Source organism: Mus caroli, unplaced genomic scaffold, assembly GCF_978045245.1.
Source record: "Mus caroli unplaced genomic scaffold, Mus_caroli_1 scaffold_16, whole genome shotgun sequence".
NCBI lineage: Eukaryota > Metazoa > Chordata > Mammalia > Rodentia > Muridae > Mus > Mus caroli.
Genome location: NW_028227271.1, coordinates 63829882 through 63848063, shown reverse-complemented (window position 1 = coordinate 63848063; position 18182 = coordinate 63829882). Strand labels below are relative to the sequence as shown.

Sequence of the window (18182 nt, the reverse complement as noted above, 5' to 3'; positions counted from 1 at the left end):
TTAGAATATGATCTTTTGTATCCTTTAATGTTTTTTTTTCTCTAAATAACCATCAGGCCCATTACTTTACTGTATTTTTACTGCATACACACACACACACACACACACACACATGCACAAGTTTTTATCCAGGATATATTATAGCGTTAGTTAATTTTTAGTCACAATTATTTACCTTTATTTTTATGACAAGTACTCAAGACAAGGAGGAAGAGTTAATATTGGCTCACAGCTTGTGGATCCCATGAAAGCAGGAGCATCAGGCAGCTGGTCACGCTGCATCCACAATCTGGAAGCAGAGTTGAAGCAAAAAGCTCAGATCGCTTTTTGTTTTGTTGAGTCTGGAATTAAAAATGGGTTGATATTGCTCACAGTCAAGGTGAATCTCTCCTTTGTTAAATTTTTATGTAAACACCCTCACAGACCCACCAAGAAGTGTTTCATAATGACTCTAACTCCAGTCAAGCTGTTCATGAAGATTAACAAACGTTATATCTTGGAAAAATCAATACATTGACCAAAAGCAAAAATCATATTGCAGAACATGGTATTGTCAAAATTTATTGGGCATCTGATGTAAACGGAAAAGAATACAGCTGGAGAGCTGGCTTATGTTTCAAAGAACTTTCTATGCATGCTAGGAACTTTGGCCTCATCATTGCCGTACTTGATGGCCACTGCAAACTGTTAAATAAGTCTGATTATCATGTATTGAGTTTGCTTGGCAATCTCATCACCTCACCAAATTATCATTTCTAAAGAGTATGGAGCAAGGGGCTTGTGAGTTGACAGTAAGCTTCAGTTAACTTCCATTTTGTTAAATTTTAACAATTATTGTTATCTCAAATTCAACTTTAGACCTTTTGTGCTATGGCCTAACTTTTACACTCAGACTTAATAACCACACCATAGCTGATGTCTACAATAATCACCCTGCATTCAGTAGTTTGATATGAATATTTTATTGCGGCTAGCACAACACACGCAAAAACAGATGAACAGAGTGGTATCTTTTTAATTGAATCTGTTTGTGCTTAACTCATGAGATTGTCTTTGCTAGTAGCTTCCCGTTCGTTTATATGCATTAGCCTAGTTTTTATAACCAACTATGGGGGACACATTTTCAGTAGCAAATGGGCCGATTGCTAGATAATGGGATTTCCAGTTGTTACACCTTCAATGGAACATGATAGGGAATTCCATAGCAATGAAAATTGTGCATACGCTCTCAGAACCAGAAATTCCATATATTTTACTGATACCCACACATGTGTGCTTGTTGTTACCTCATGGTCTATTACAGTTCAAAATTAAAAATCATCTAAATAACCATTAATAGCAGATAGACTGAATAAAATTAAGCTTTGCCTTGCTCATGAACTATAAAACATCAAAGATTTGTTTCTGTGATAATATGGCAATCTATCAAAGATAAATAAAATAAAAAAAGAAAAATATTTGTATTGGAAAAAAGCATGAGCAGATAGGCTAGTACATATTTCTCTTTTATGAAAAGTTTCTGTAAAAAAATGTGAAAAAGATCGATGTTTATCTCTTAAGAATCAGAGTATGAGTATGAAAAAGCACATAATTTTCCTTTTCACCAGAGGTGTTAATGCTTAGTTTTAAGTTTCTTATAGTTTCATATGGTTACAGATTGATATCCATAAGAAAGGCAAGGAGCACATATTGCCACACCTTTAGACATGATGCTGTTAATTCCTTGCAGTGGAGTTGAGAATATCAATTTCTTGGGGAAGAAACTAAGTATCTATTGCCAGGACAACTTGTGACTCATCTCCTTGGCTGTGTAGTTGTGAGGATAGAAAGGCTGCCCAGTGTTGGAAAGAATGAGAGGAAATAACTGATTAAAAAGAAATCAAGCTCTATCTAATTCCAACAATAGCATAGGGAGGAAGAAACAGCCGTAATGATAATTTTAGTCTTGTCTTTACTAAGCTTCCATTGGAATATAACAAAAGTAGGCCCTCAAGTGGAGATTAAATTCTCTTTTACTTTAGAAAAGGAAATAACACATTAAAAAGATTTGAAATATATTCCCCTTAAATGTATAGTATTTCTCTCCTCCCAGCATAGGTCATGGTCATGTAATTAACCTCATATTAATAGTATATGATCGTTAGGTTTTTAGATAAAACATCTTAAAATTCCCATGTAGTAATCTAGGCCCTATTTCACAAAGAGAAGTTCATTTCCATTATGTTGCTTTACTGACTTCAGAATTTTGTTCTGCTTCTTTCCAAATCATTATTCTTTCTCCAAATCTAGTATTTTCCTGCCAAGTGATTTCATGATGCTTTTCATTTTAATCCATATGTTTATAAACAGATTATTTTAAAAAGGTTGGTTGAAACTGGTTCCAGGCCAAACATTTTAAGTGTGGTGCTCTTTTTAAAAAATTATTTTAAATTTGCACCTTAGAATGGATTTTGTATCCTTCTCATGAGTTCTGGTGGGCAGTGCCAGCAGCAGAAGCAGGAAATGAGTTGGGCATGGCCTGGGTGGGGCATGACTTGGGCGGGGCATGACTTGGGCGGGGCATGGCCTGGGCGGGGCGCTAACCCAGAGCCTCACTGAGACCTCAGAGAGTGGCAACGAAGGAAATGAGAAAGTGGCAATTCATAAATGCCACCTCGATCCGTCTGGTAATTATGACAGGAGGTAAAGAGAATTAAATATCGTGACTTAAATAATTTTAATAGATGACACAAAGTTAGGATAGAAGTAACAATGTAGAATTGGGAGAAAATTATAAAATATTTGGTTCTCTCCATTGAAAGAACCTAGAATCTGGAAAAGCTAATGCATCGTGTTGAGTCTATTATATGTTAAGGACTTATAGCATTTAGGACTTTTATTTTGTTGACACAAATACCCAAAACGGTCAGTATTTTTTTTCTCTCACTTCATTCACATATACTCTGAACGCTCTATATAGTATTGAAGATTTTATTATAGTTTTATATGTAGCCATCTGAGAGTCTGTCAAGATGCTTGTTCTAGAAGGCATGTCCAACCTTTTGTTGCTGTGATGTGACATTTTCGTCTCCCAATTTCATGCTTGGAAAACTATCCAGTCTATTTACTAATAAATGACATGCAAAAAAAAAAAAAAAAACAAACTCAGATTGTTTTCAAGCAGTTTATATTTGTGTTGGTTACATTTGTAGCCATTATGGGAAGCACCTGGACCAATGGCCACAAGTTGAACATATATATATATGAACAAATACTTGTAACATTTTGTGAGGACTTTATGCCCAGAGGGTACAATTTGGAAAGAAATACATTGATTGCTTGAGATATGTCTTGCTGTCAAGCATTTTGGCTCCTGTGTGTCTTGCTGATGTACCAGCCATCAACTGTTAAAAGCTTCAAGTGGTTTTCTTGATGATAAAGTTAGTGGTTAGTACTAAAAATAGACTCATACAGACTTACTGATAGGCCTTACAGGTTATAGTATTGAAGATGATCTGGTTAAAATGACAAAGCCCAGATTATTTTACTAAATATCTGGGGTAAGTGGGCCTCATGGTTATTGTTGTTACTACAATCACCTTCAGAATTGGGTGGCAATAATCCAAAGATATGTGCCTTCTCCGTAAAAGCCCATGGAATTCTGTTAGTCCTGATCTCTGATTATTCTAAAGAGATAATTTTGAAAATGGTTTACTTAAAAATGAGGGTTTAACTTATATATTAACTTTGAAGGCCCCAAACATGATAGTTGTCTATCAGACAGTATTTGCCAGGGTGTACTTTACAAAGTCTTTTATGTATGTTCCTGTTTTGAGGAAGACTGGCTTACACAGCCAGGCCCTATGAGAGGTAGGCTATCAGTTTTCAAAGTCTACAACTTTGTATTGGAATTCGGACCCACTTCTTTTTACCCTTGAGGAAATTATTTACACTATGACTGAGTTTTCTCCATTAGTAAAGTAATGGTAATTAGAGGAATCTACATGATGGTGTTGAGAGTATTAAATGAATCATGTATGGCAAGAGTTTAGTGCAGTGTCAAGGCATGAATAAAACTTTTCTTTTAATTTTGGCATTTTTGAAAGTTGAGTCTGTGGAAAGAAATTGTTTTTCTGTGCTGACAAATATCTCCAGATATTTGAACTATAATATTAAAGTTGTCCAGTTTCTTCTCTTAGTAAACAAATACTTAAACACAGTGTTTTTGTAATATTTTCTGGTTGCAGTAAATTTTATTACACAGTTCCTGCCAAACAAGCATTTGAATGATTTTCCCCAGACAACCTTAATGCATTTTTTAAGAATAGTAAATAATAAACTGCCAAAGAGGAAAATATTTTTGAACTTGAGTGAGGAATTCTGCACAAAACAAATTAACAGCCAAATCAATATATACTGCTGAAAAAATATAGTTACAGAACAATGTTTATGAAAAGCTAGAAAATCTGTTACATTGTTTAATTTATTGGTATTAAATATCAAATGGTGGGTACTTAACAAAGTATTCCAAAGACGCCTTGGGTATAGTAATTGTTATAGGAAAAGTTAGTGGTGAGGTTTTCATTATTTTGCCTTTCCAGCCAATTCTGGACTTAATATACAAAAGGTATTTGGGGGGATATCTGAAAAGGTCATCAAAGGGACCAGTTGGTAGAAATGCATTTGGATGACCTGAACACATAGTTGTTGTGTCTCTAAATCCCAGACATACTTTATTAGGACAATACAGCTGGTTTGCTATTTCTATCTCCTCATTATCAACACATTATGGTATGGCCTCTTCCCTTCACTTCCAGTGCCAAGAATTTGGCAGGGACACTATGTTAGCAAGTCGGAGCCTGGGGGTGGAGAGAGACAGCAACAGCTTTGCACAGCTGCAAGGCAAGGGGAGAATTTTTTTTCAAAGTTGTGCTACTGGATTGAGATTGATAATGGTCATCTTTAGTCTGGAATAATTTGAAAAATACCACAGTTTCTCGGGTTTCTAGAAACACTCAGGGAAGGTTCTACTTGTTCTAGTCTACGTTTACATATGTTGTAGAACTTGTCTGAAAATCTTAACACATAAAATTATCCTCTCTTCTTTTCCCTTCCAATCATCTCAATTTTATGGAAATTCAAGTGAGATAATGGAATGTCTTACCTCTGGGCCTTGTTTCAAAGATTGTATGGTCAAATCCTTTATGCAACAAAAAAAAACAATGCAATGTACCACACCACGTTTTATGGACTTGTGAGTGACCTCATTTGCTGGGCACAGTCAGGCCTCTGATAACATCGCAGCAAGGACACTGAAGTGAAATCTTTCTCTTGTCAATGTTCACTCCGGTTTTATTTTATTTATTTTTTATTTTTTATGTGGTGAAATGAAAAAGAAAAAACATCAGACTATGACATACAATGCAAGTCTTGTGAATGTACTAAACACTTTAAACTTTTTCATATGGTTTTTCTAGAAATGTGAATCCTTAAATCCTAATCATCTGATCAGCACTGGAAATGAAGAGTCATGAAGTACGCTCTGTACTTTGTTAAGTTTAAAAATAACCTCACGTTAAATTTTTCTATAGTATTTATTTTTCAGATCATACAGATTATCCTTTTAGAACTATCTGAAAGCACTCTCCAATGTACTGTGTTCTCATAAAAAAGTTGATGTTAGAAAAATTACAGGCCTCACCTCTACACACAGAACTACAGGCCGAGAGAAGGAGAAACAGTGCTTTCCACGGAAGAGCTCACCAGATGATTATGTCATAGCAAATGGTCAGCTCTGAAAACATACACACAAATGACATCAGACAGACTGAATAAGTAGTATTTCTGTATTTGGAAATATAATGTACACACACATATGTGTATGTATTTAACAACAAGCAGTGGGAAAATAGGCCATGCATTTAAAGGAGAGGGAAGAGGTGCAAACATGAGAGTTTGGAAAAAGTAAATGGCAAATGACATAATCACAATTTCAAAGAAATGGTAAACATTAAAGAAAAGGCACCTTCCTATTTATCACTCTTCCTTCTGATACTTATGATATAGCAAGTTAGCTAGGTAAGGCCCTTTCTCTCCACATAGGATCAAACTAGATAAGGAGCCATTTTCATATCAATACAATGTAAGAATGAGACTTACCTTTTACTAAGTTTGAGTTAGAGCTATCCAAAACATGACTGAGACAACTAAAATTCATCAAAGATAAGTTTATCAATGGCATCAAAAATTCAGAAATGTAGAAATGAATATATAGACGTCATATTTTAGAATATTGCTTTTATTAGTTACAAAAGCATATCAGTCTAGATGGTGTTTTTGTTTATGCATATTGCTTTATTCAAAGAACACTAACGGATTTAAATCCAAGTGACTTCACATGGAATAGGCTGAGAGCTGACTGAAGTTACAAATGGGAGGTATCTGTCCACAGCTTGATTCAAGGGTAAAATATATTACCTTTATGCCACTCTGTAGGCCAGGTAGATGTCACAGGTGAGTGGAGACTCCTCTGAGCACCATGTTTCCTTGGTGTGTTCCTCACTCTAGAGAAGTGGAAGTGATGTCTCAAAAGTCACAGGCATCTTATTTTAGGGTTACCGTGCTGGACCATGGGGGGGTACCTTGAAATTTCATTACAGGTAGAAAAAAGATGAGCTCTCTCAGTGTGAGGGATTGGTAAATGAAAGTACTTTGTTACTGTCAGAATTAATACATGGATAAAAATCTGTGTTTTCCAGGCTCTTACAACATTTTTTGTATGCTTTCTTTATTTTTAAAAGTAGTTTTTATGTTATTTTTGCACTATTAACATTTTACACTTATGACATTTCTGCCCCTCACTGCCGACACCAAACAATAGAATTGCTTCAATTAAGAAATAGAACATCAGCCTCTGGCATCTTATTCTGTTGTTCCATCTATTTGCTAGGGAGAATTCATTTGTTTCTTAATTAAGAAAAACACCAATAGCATGAAAAATCTGCTTTATGGTACCTGAATGGTAATTAGGCTAAAGGTAAAAAAGAAACAGGCACATACATTCCAACAGCAGCCAAAATGAACTTGAGCTGATAAAAATGAACTATACTCCCCTTGCATAAATGGAGGCTGAGAGAAGTGTACAGTCATTATGGCTAAGACAATATGCAAACTATCTTCAAAGAAATCAAATTGCTAGAGTGTTTTCATTTGCATGTATTAACTATTAACATAATGAGGAGAAGTGACACTGGACCCGGGTTGTGTGTCTGCTAGGATTGATAATTCAACGACATCTGCAAACTGACGCCCAAACCCCACACTAGGAGGTAGATCAGACTCCAACTCTGCCGTGTGGGCTAAAACAGTCTACAGCTCGAGAACCTCTGAGTAGCATTAGGCTTAGCATCTCTTTTGTTCTCATGACACCTCTGTCTTTTGTGTGCCATCTCTTTCTGTTTGTATATTTTCTAAATAATGGTCTTCCCATGCAAAAATCTTTACTTTGAGGTTTAAAGGAGTGAACTTAGATGAAACTTCCTGGTTTCCTTCAGCACCACTTTCCATGCTATGAGCTATGAGGAAGGACCATGTAATGCAGGTTTTACATAACCATGGTGTTACATCAAGATCTAGTGGAGAATTTAAAATTTGGATATTTTTGTTTATTTATTCCAAGCCCATATAAATGTATGTTTTCCTATTCTTAGCAAATTTAAATGTAGGAAAAAAGGAAGTAAGCATTATTGATCCCTTATGTCCTGTGCTCTGTGCAGAAAGAATACATTTATTAAGATGACTCCATAATGCACATAATGTACTTTGATCATTTTCATCTTCCAGGACCCTCTGTCAACCCCTTCAAACTCTTAGTGAAAAATACTCTTCTTAGAAAAATGGAATTAGGTTTAGTCTCACAGTTGGATAACATTTACTGTCTGGTGTAGTCTCCCCTCCCCCAGCCTGGAACCTGCTTGCTCAGGGGTGGAGTTTCCTGCTCATTCGTTCTGCCATGCCCACTGCTGGACCGTGCTGCTTTGCTGTTTGGAGCCACACACGTGCTCACCCTGCTACTGGACCCCGAGACTATTTGGCGGGAATCGGGTCCCCTCCCCCTTCCTTCATAACTGAGTGTCGGAACAAGTAAAATAGAGCTTTGATCAGAGTGACCATTGTCTTGGCTCCGTTTCTTCTTTCGCCCTGTCTAGTTCCTCTCTTTCAGCTCGAGTTGCCATCTCAGTTGAACAGTTCGTTGCGAGCTGCTGGCCGGCCGCAACAGTCTGGCAATCATATACATTTCTAATTTTGAGAGAAGATAATGCCAAAATGTTATCTTTGATATTTGAATTCTAACATCCCCTTTCTTAAATAATAAAAATTATAACAAAATAAAATATAATAAGATAAAAGCTCTGATGTTGGAGCTGGGCAAAACAAATAGAAGGAAAAGAGTCCAGGAGAAGTTATGGATTCATAGACCCACTTGCTTGCATACCCAGGAATTCCATAAAAACAGTAAACTGAAAACCATAATATATACTAGAGGCTCTGGAATAGCCCTTTGGAGACCCTGTACCTGATGATTCAGTCTCTGCATCAACATGAACACTGTTTATGTTGAATTAGAGGGTGCTCTTAAACACAGAATGAAGCTTACTACCAAGACCAAGAAATCCACTTAATTTTGTTATAATTTTTGTACACATATTGATGTGTCTTTCTAAGAATGAGTACTTCTAATTAATACTGTGTTTTGTACAATTTTATTCATTTGGTTAACAAAAGTTACTGCGGTCCTCCATACATTACCTTCACTATCCAAAGCACAGAGATAAGTATTGCAAAAGAAAGGTCCTCTCTCTGTGCCGATGGGACTTAGGATTCTAACTGTGTACAGCAGGACATGAGTGTAGGAGCAAAGTGAGCACACACAGTGTGAGTTCACACTGTAATGTTTTACACAAAAATCATATATGTTAATGTGACAGAGAATAGCTGTTCTGGTCATCTTCAAGTTGTATCATTAACCAGTCTGGTGGGAACTAGAACAGATGTTCATGCTTGTTTCTGTTGGAAGGGAGCTAGAAAGTGAATAAAAGTCCTTTAAAAATGATGGAAGACTAATATTCACTTATCATTGAGTACATATTGTGTGAGTTCCTTTGTGATTGTGTTACCTCACTCAGGATGATGCCCTCCAGGTCCTCACTGGAAAGAGAGGCCCATTGGACTTGCAAACTTTATATGCCCCAGTACAGGGGAACGCCAGGGCCAAAAAGTGGGAGCGGGTGGGTAGGGGAGTGGGGGGGGAGTGTATTGGGAACTTCTTGGATAGCATTGGAAATGTAAATGAGGAAAATACCTAATAAAAAATATAAAAAATTAAAAAAAATGATGGAAGACGGCTTTGCAGACACCACTGTCACTTTTCGCTGCTTGCAGCCATGGTCAACCCCACGTTGTTCTTCGACATCATGGCCAATGACGAGCCCTTGGGCTGCATCTTCTTCAAGCTATTTGCAGACAAAGTTCCAAAGACAGCAGAAAACTTTCATGCTCTGAGCACTGGAGAGAAAGGATTGGGCTATAAGGGTTCTTCTCTTTACAGAATTATTCAAGGATTCATGTGCCAGGGTGGTGACTTCACATGCCATAATGGCACTGGCTGCAGGTCCATCTACAGAGAGAAATCTGAGGATGAGAACTTCATCTTGAAGCATTCAGGTCTTGGCATCTTGTCCATGGCAAATACTGGACCAAACGCAAATGGTTCCCAGTTTTTTATCTTCACTGTTAAGGCTGAATGGCTGGATGGCAAGCATGTGGTTTTTAGGAAGGGGAAAGAAGGCATGAACATTGTGAAGCCATGGAGCATTCTGGGTCCAGGAATAGTGAGACCAGCAAGAAGATCACCATTTCCAAATGTGGACAACTCTAATTTCTTTTGACTTGCAGGCATTTTACCCATCAAACCATTCCTTCTGTAGCTCAGGAGAGCTCCCCTACCCCATCTTCTCGCAATATCCTGTAATCTCTGCTCTCACTGAAGTCCTTTGGTTTCCATATTTTCCTCATTCCCCTTCAAATCTAGCTGGATTGCAAAGTTAAGTCTATGATTATGAATAAAAACTAAAGAAGAAAAAATGATAGAAAACACTGTTAGTGGTAAGCTGCAAAATTTTCTCAGAAATCCTGATTTGCACAACCCTTCCAAATCCAAGATGGAGAATGTTATCTTATGAGTCACTCAGAGGATGGAGAGCAATGTTGAGGACTAATGGACTTTGTGGACAAACTCAATGACCAGGTGTCAAAAATGGTGTCAGGTTTGAGTGTCATCTAGTTACTAAATGGATATAAAACATATCATCATAGAGTTTCTGTTCTAGAAGAGAAATAGGTTTTTTTTCAAAATGGTTGTATTTCAGAGGAAATAAGTCCAGTTGTTTGATCATTCAGATATATTATTTATACAAATAATATCTTCATAAATACTTATAATTCATAAATCTATATGAATATTTTAACAAAAAATCATAACTACATTAGTTTATTCTTATCATGGTTGATGATTTATATCAAAAAGTAAACAATGTTATCTTATACTATAGGTGGTATTGTTGATGTTGTGTTATTGCTGCAATATTATCGATATAATTATTCTTATTGCAATGTAATGTGACTGTATATATGTTAGTAATGCTAATACTAATATTATAATGTGTTGATATATGTCAGTAATATGTTAATAATATATTATACATTGATACATACCATAATGATATTAATAATATAATGATATAATAGTATACTATTATAATATAGATATTAATGTAGACCAATAATAGAGTTGATATAGTCTTATATGTTCATATGTATATATTTTTTTCTTTTAATAGATAGCATATCATTAAGTGGTTACTTGGGAAATTTTATTAGTGATCATCCTTTGAGTATCGGAATACTGGTTATATAATTGACAGTTGAGGATTGGAACTGAATTAAATTCAGCTTATTTATTTTTTAATAATTTTTTAATAGTATGCATTAGCACTTAATGAGATACTATCATGATTTACTCTAAGCTATTACTATCATTTTCTCTGTGTGTTTACTCGAGGAGTACAAGCTAAACAAATCAGCCATAGAGAAAAGCCTGAAGAACCACAGGAGGAGGACATGTTTTATTCGTTACATTTGCTTGTGCTTAAAGAAAAGGACTTGTTTTCTTTGATGCATTGTTTTGATCCCGTGTTTAAACTATTTTTGTTTATTTTTCTGTTTCAACTATTGTTTATTTTTCTATTTAAAATCAGTAATATGAGGTAGTCCATCTCTGAGAATGTTTTAGTAAATTATGTGCAATGCCTGATGTCCTAATCCTTCTTAAATAGTTTCACACACTGAGGACTACATATTCAACCATATAAGAATATGGAGGTCTTCCAGAGACTTAGGGGTGTATCATAATGCAAAACGCATATAGGGCAACTTCAAAATCTCCTTGGTCTTTCAGTTTAAAGACTGTTGAAATTCCAAAGTCTAAAGTCTTTTCCAAGATTCAAAGTAATCTCTTAATTGTAGCCTCCTGTAAAATCAAAAGCCAAATCATATGATTCCAAAAGGCATTTGCACAGAAAATACAATTCTTAGAGGATAAAGCAAATACTGGACTAAACAAAATGGAAAACTAGCAAATCTTGTAGCTCTAAGTCTCATGTCAAACAGTTTAGATAGCTTTTTTTTTACTGCTTCGCTGCATACAGCATACTTCTCTCTCTTGGGCTGCTGGGTCCACTCCCTCTATCTTTCCTTGGCAGATATCCCATGACTCTGTCACCTCTAACATCTTGGGGCCTTCAATGGCTTCTGTTTTACTGCTTCAGCACTGGGCTCTCAGGGTCTCATGCAGAGATTCCCCTGCCTCAAGCATGGCTGGCCTCAGGGATTCTTTTTTTTTTTTTTTAGGAAAATGTGAAGCCCTTTACTCATGTGTCCTTCATGACTCTAACGCCAGAACCATGTGGACAACACTGTCTCTGTCTCCTGCCCACTTAGAGTGCATTCTGGCCTTTTGAATCTCACTTGCAGGGTTTTAGTTTGTTGCTGTTTAGAAGCAGAAAATTTCTTCAACGTTTTCTTCTTACTAGCTGGAAACTTACCTGGATTTTGTCTTACCCTTTATTCCGACTAGATCAAGCTTCTACTTAGTATTTTTTTCTCTTTCAGTCAAACCTTACCCCAAAATTAAATTCTCTGGCTCTCTTTCTTTCTCTTTAAACTATACATTTTGAATTTCTCTCTGCCCAATTGTTCTTTTTGTCATTGTAGGCTTGTATAAGAGTGGACATTAATAAACATGTCACAGAGTAAATGTTAGGCTCTCTTGAAATCTTCATTAAAAAAATATTAGTCCATTATTTTTCAACTTAACCTCAGGCAAATTCTTATGGCAAGTTCAGAAAGCAGCTACATTCTTTGACGAAATACCACTGTTACTAATATTGTCCTGTCTGAAATCTCTTGAGATCGGCCTAACTAGTGCATGAATATTGCTCTCAGCACTACTGTCTTCCAAGCTCCTACTAGGATGGTCCAGTCTATATTATGTTTGCTTATAGCATTCAACTCCTTTTTTTAGTCTAAAGTAATAAACTCTCACATATTTTTAAAAACAACAAACAAACAAAACAAACATCCCCCCAAATGGTCAGATATGTCATAGCAGTGTCTATTCTCTAGTGCCACTTCTATCTTAGTTACTTTTCTATTGCTGTTATATAAACCATGGCCAAGGCAATTCATAAAAGAAAACATTTAATTGAAGTTACAGTTTCATAGAATTATAGCTCATTGTTGTTGAGCAAGAGTATGACAGCATGAACAGCTGAGAACTCATATCTTTTTTCCAAGCAAGATGCAAAGAGTACCATAGGAATTGCTTCAGTCTTTTGAAACCTCAAAGCCTGACCCCTCTAATGAAGCCACACCTCCAAATTCTTCCCAAATAGTTCTACAAACTAGAACTGCGTATTCAAACATATGAGTCTATGACGTAACTCTTATTCAAATAAGATTTATGCTGTATAATGTCAATTAAATACCACAGGAAGGGACAATGCAAGTCTTATAAACCACTACAAGGAAATGTCCAAGGAGGAGTTTCTGTAAACTGGGAATCTTCTTTGGAACTCAAATTAAGTCTGAGTCTGTGGTGTTACACAGTAGTTACAGCCAATCACACCTTGAGTATTTTATTCAACACATGAAAACTGTCTGATGACAACAGGGAGAGGTGGAAAGACCTTGGAATATTCATTAAAATAAAAAGAAAACTCTGGGTTTATTATAAGAGAACTGCTTTTACATTAGATGTTCTCAGATAGAAAAATACATTAGTTTTCTTATTTGGAGTCCCCAAGAAGCAATCATAAAAGGTGTTTTGTACCTACTGAGAATAAATGTATACTCAGCACTAGTAGACATTATTTGCTTTTCAAAGTGTAACAAAAATCTTTTATACAATAGAACAAATACCTATTGTGCAAAATATGCAAACACAAATATGGGGAAAATATCTGGTATAGAGAGGTCTTAATGTAGTAATATGGGTACTCTGCTTGGATTACAGACATACCCTTAGTACACACCTTTAATTCCAAACAATGAAAGTAAAACTAGTTTCTAGAAGTAAGCACCCATGTTTGAAAGGAATGTCTAATTGAGTGGCAAACAAAGTGAAGACTCAGAAGAAGATTTGACAGACTAGAATATGTGCCCAGCTCTCACTAGAAATGGAAGGTACATGAGGGGCCGTGCAAAGAGAGGGAGAAGGCAGTTTTAGACAGAGAGTTTTGCAGAGACAAGTTGAAGACAGAACAAGCTTGAGAATGGGAATGAAATAGAAGATTAGAACAGATTTTTTTTTTTTTTTTTTTTTTAGAGTTAGTATGAAGCCAAGCAGAGCAATTCAGCCAGAGGCCAAGAGAAGACAGATTGAATCAGTCAGATTAGAGGGGAGTTTGAACCAGAACAGCTGAGTTGAACCAGTCAGCCAGAGTTCTGTAAGAACAAGAAAGGGTAAGCTTATTCAGAAGTAAGATTCAGAGGCCGAGAGCATTCTAGGACTAGATAAGCTTGTACAGAGGCTAGAAGGTAGCAGTACTAGGCTTAGGTGAGCAGAATGAGGCAGTAAGCCTTGGATTCCACAGTTAATACAGAAAGTAGAAGTTACTGTAACAGTCTAAGAAGGAAGAGGAAGGTAAGGACTAAAGAGATGGAGAGTAAAACAGATGCTAGTTTCCTGGATGATTTCTTAGCTTAGAGGGGACCAGCATGTGTTGACCACAGGAAGTTCAAGAATTTGATTGATACTTATATACCCTGCACTGATTGTTATTTTTCAGCAACAACTTTCCTGGAAGCTACGCATGCTCAACTGCTGAAATTCTCTCATTAATCTCCTTATGCCTCGATAGCAGCTGAAGCAATATGCATAAGTGCCTCACATTGTGTAATGCACACAAAGTTGAGATTTTTCAATCATAGTTGGGGAAAATGGCTATGCCCTGCTAAGGCTCTCCTCCCATACATTTCAATGGCCACAGGCATTGTGTGGACCTTGGTATGGGTAAACTATGCTATGAATAGAACTGCCATAATCTTAATTTCCAAGTCAAATGAAATTTCTTTAAGTATAAAATACACTTCCACACATACCTAACAAATTTGTATTCTCAAAAAGGATTTTGAAATGTGTAAACTTCAGGTTCATATGACCTAGGATGTATTTATGTGAGGACCGTTTATGGCTCATAGCATGATCTAGTTTGCCATGGAGAGATGGGGCTAGAAAGAAATAGAGTGAAGTGACGATTCTTGTTCTTTATATAAATATGACTATTTTTTTACAATACAAAGAGGTAAGTTGAGGGACATTATCACAAGCTTGATGATTTACGTGAAGAAATAATGCCGATATTTTACATGCCATATTTTTACAACTTTATATGTATATGGAATTTTTTGTTATTTTAAAAAAATGATTACTTTAAAAATGAGGAAATTAGATCAAAGGTGACAATGATGCCTCAGATCTAATATCATTCTATTGTGGTGTAACCTAAAATGTGTATGCTAATATTATCCTTATGGTAAATACAGAAAGGTCATGTTATTGTGTGCATCTTACTGGTATGAAAGTATATGGTAATTTTTTTTTACATTTTACTAATAAATTCACTTTGATGTCACAATCTAAACCCTTTATAACATCAAATCCAGTTAGCCCTGCTGATAACTGTTCAGGCTCTAAAAAGAATTCTTCTTTTCTTAATCATAAATGATAGCTTACCAAAAAGTCTTTCATATATTCAAGAGCTCCCCCGTCTTACATACATCTTGATTCTCTGTGTCTATTTTATCAACACATGATTGCTTCAGTCTTCTGAAGGCACATGTTTGTACCATGATTTTCTATGCTTACTTCTCTAACTTACTGAGGTTGCCTGTGACTTCTCATAGAATGCACCTTGGATGAGTCCCGTGAATATTTTCCCATGCAGTAGAACTGTCTCCTCTACTCAAGGAAGCTTCTTCTTCTCTATGTGCTATCACCTATAAGCTGATAGGTGATATGCTTACATCTCTACTAAGTAGACTGGCTCCACCAGGAAAACTGCTGCCCAGCTTGTTCAAGCACAGGTGGCATGGAAGAGAGTAACAGATCTAGTCTGGTTCCCTTCTTTGGGTTTCTATAATTGAGATTGGTATAATAGAGAGGTTGGCAGAGCAAAAGTCCTGAAATAATATTGCTATAATATGAATGCTTTGTGTGTTGAAACATGTACATATGTTTCAGACTCTCCATGGGTCATTCTGTCACTTCATGGATTATTGGTTCTAGCAAATTTAATTATTGCAATAACATGCATATTTCTTTTTTTTGTTTTGTTTTGTTTTGTTTTGTTTTGTTTTGTTTTGTTTTTTCGAGACAGGGTTTCTCTGTGTAGCCCTGGCTGTCCTGGCACTCACTTTGTAGACCAGGCTGGCCTCGAACTCAGAAATCCGCCTGCCTCTAACATGCATATTTCTAACTATTCTTTTTCTCTGATTACTTTTTGTGTGGGAGGGACTGGGGCTTGAAACCAGGAACTTGAAAATGTCAGGTAAGTACTCTACTGCTGAGCTGCATATCTATATGTTTCTCTGACTTTAATGTTTAACCTTTTCAACGCATATTTAATGTGCAGGTATATTGCCACCCAAATTACCAAGAGCTTAGATTATTCCTTTTGAATTCACAATGAAAAGATAGACAGAAAATATTTTTATATTTATGGTACAGGTTTAATTCTTGACATATTTTCTTACACATGTGCTTCAAATTAATACAAAGAGAAGACAACAAGTATTTGTTTCCTTCAGTCCGAATATTCATAGATACCAGTGATAGGCACTTAAGGTAACTGTATTTAAATGCTACATAGTGCTTCTAGAAAATTAAAAAACAAAAACAAAAATCTTGTTGTGACCCTTCCTAGAATTAGTAAACCTTTTAGTTACTTCATATGTATCTAACTTCTTTTTCTTATAATAGGCATCAATATGATCTGTTTTTAATGCAGAGTAGGTAGCGTTACCCATTTTTCAAAACATTGTTTCGGGTTACAATACAATGAATAGAGCCCCTCTTTTCATTTGGTTTGGAAAATTTAGTTTCATTCCTCCATTTTACTGTGGAGTAAATATTGATAAATGGAAGGGTGCAACCATGAATGAAATAGAGTCATGCAGGTGGAAGAAAGTACCCCCTCCTAAGTACAGTGAGAAAAGCCAATGCTAGTCTATCATGAGACCCATCATTCTTGCCCTCACTTGGATTTTCGTCTATAGAAACTAGATGTAGCTGGAGTGTTGCAGAATGAAATGCCAGGGATGCATGGATTAGAGATTCTCTTGAAAAGCCACAAGAATTTTAAGTCTGGAGGCTTTTGTTTGACAAGCTGAGTGATGTTAAGTGCTCTTGAATCATTTGAAAAACTCTTCTGCATCAGATGGAAGAATCTTCACAATATAATTACATATCTTTTGTAGAACATGTTCTATCTAGATGTAACTTTCAAGTTAAAACATCTAACTTACCTATGATGAATTAATAGTCTATATGGATAATAGAATTCCCAGGCATTGATATCAACAATCAATGCCTTGCCTTTTTATAGATTATGAAATTTAGCTGAGTGTTGGGGTAGGCTCATGCTACCTTACATTTATTATGTGAAGTTAATAAGATAGGTCTAAAAACTTAATGGAAAATTGCATATTCAATACAAACTGTATAAAAACTAATTCAGGGCCTCAGTTCAGTGTATTCTGTTTGTCTTGTCACCAAGAGGTTATGTTTCAAATACAATGACTAAAGGTTATAACACTTATTAGTATGTAGCAGGTAGAGGAGAGAGTGAGGGGCAGGCTTAATGAACAGTGACCCGTACAACCCCAAACGTGTCATGTGACACACCCCTGCTTCATTCAGTGTCATGGCACATGTCAGAGGGCCCTGCCCTATCAGAGAGGTAGTTTGAGCAATTTCCATTCCATTATGTTTTCTTACTGCTTTGCTTTAATGCTCACTCCAGTTTATTCATGTCTTTAAATTTCAAATTATGCATTTGTCTTTATCATTCATTTTTTGAAGAAAGCTATTAAAGCCCTTAAATAGGCTTACCATATTAAGAATGACAGCAAAGAAAAGTTATACAAGGACAACATCCTAAAGGTGATGTGTGGGTCATAGGCTATTCCAATAAATTACCTTAACACAGCTACATGCATCAACCTTCTTTAATTGTGAGAACATTGAGAAGTTTCGTTGTTTGAGTGAATGATATTTAAAATATGGGTGCAGTATCAGCTGATTAAGAATCAAGTTGTAGCTGCTCATTTTTATGCAGTTGGTTAGTTTTTTAGATCCTCCCAAGTCACATGAGTCTGTGAAGTTTAAGAAAACAACAACATATTGGAAAGATAGTATTAAGGGAGTATTTGTTATTTCTATTAATTTAATATTGAATATTCCTTATTTTACTTTGTAATATATTATTTTATTTAATGAAGACATTTACATGAGAAGCCAGGAATTTGGTGGAGTGTTTTGCCATATTCTCATTATTTCTAGCTATGATCAAAATGCTGTTTGTTTG

At 35.9% G+C, this 18182-nt stretch overlaps 1 protein-coding gene and 1 pseudogene across 3 annotated transcripts in view; both read left to right on the top strand.

Annotated features, from left to right (window-relative positions):
* The window catches only part of Zfpm2 (zinc finger protein, FOG family member 2), a 446087-nt gene that overhangs the window by 14433 nt on the left and 413472 nt on the right, over positions 1 to 18182 (top strand). The window lies entirely within an intron of this gene.
* Positions 9361 to 10305, top strand: LOC110310303 (peptidyl-prolyl cis-trans isomerase A pseudogene; annotated as a pseudogene).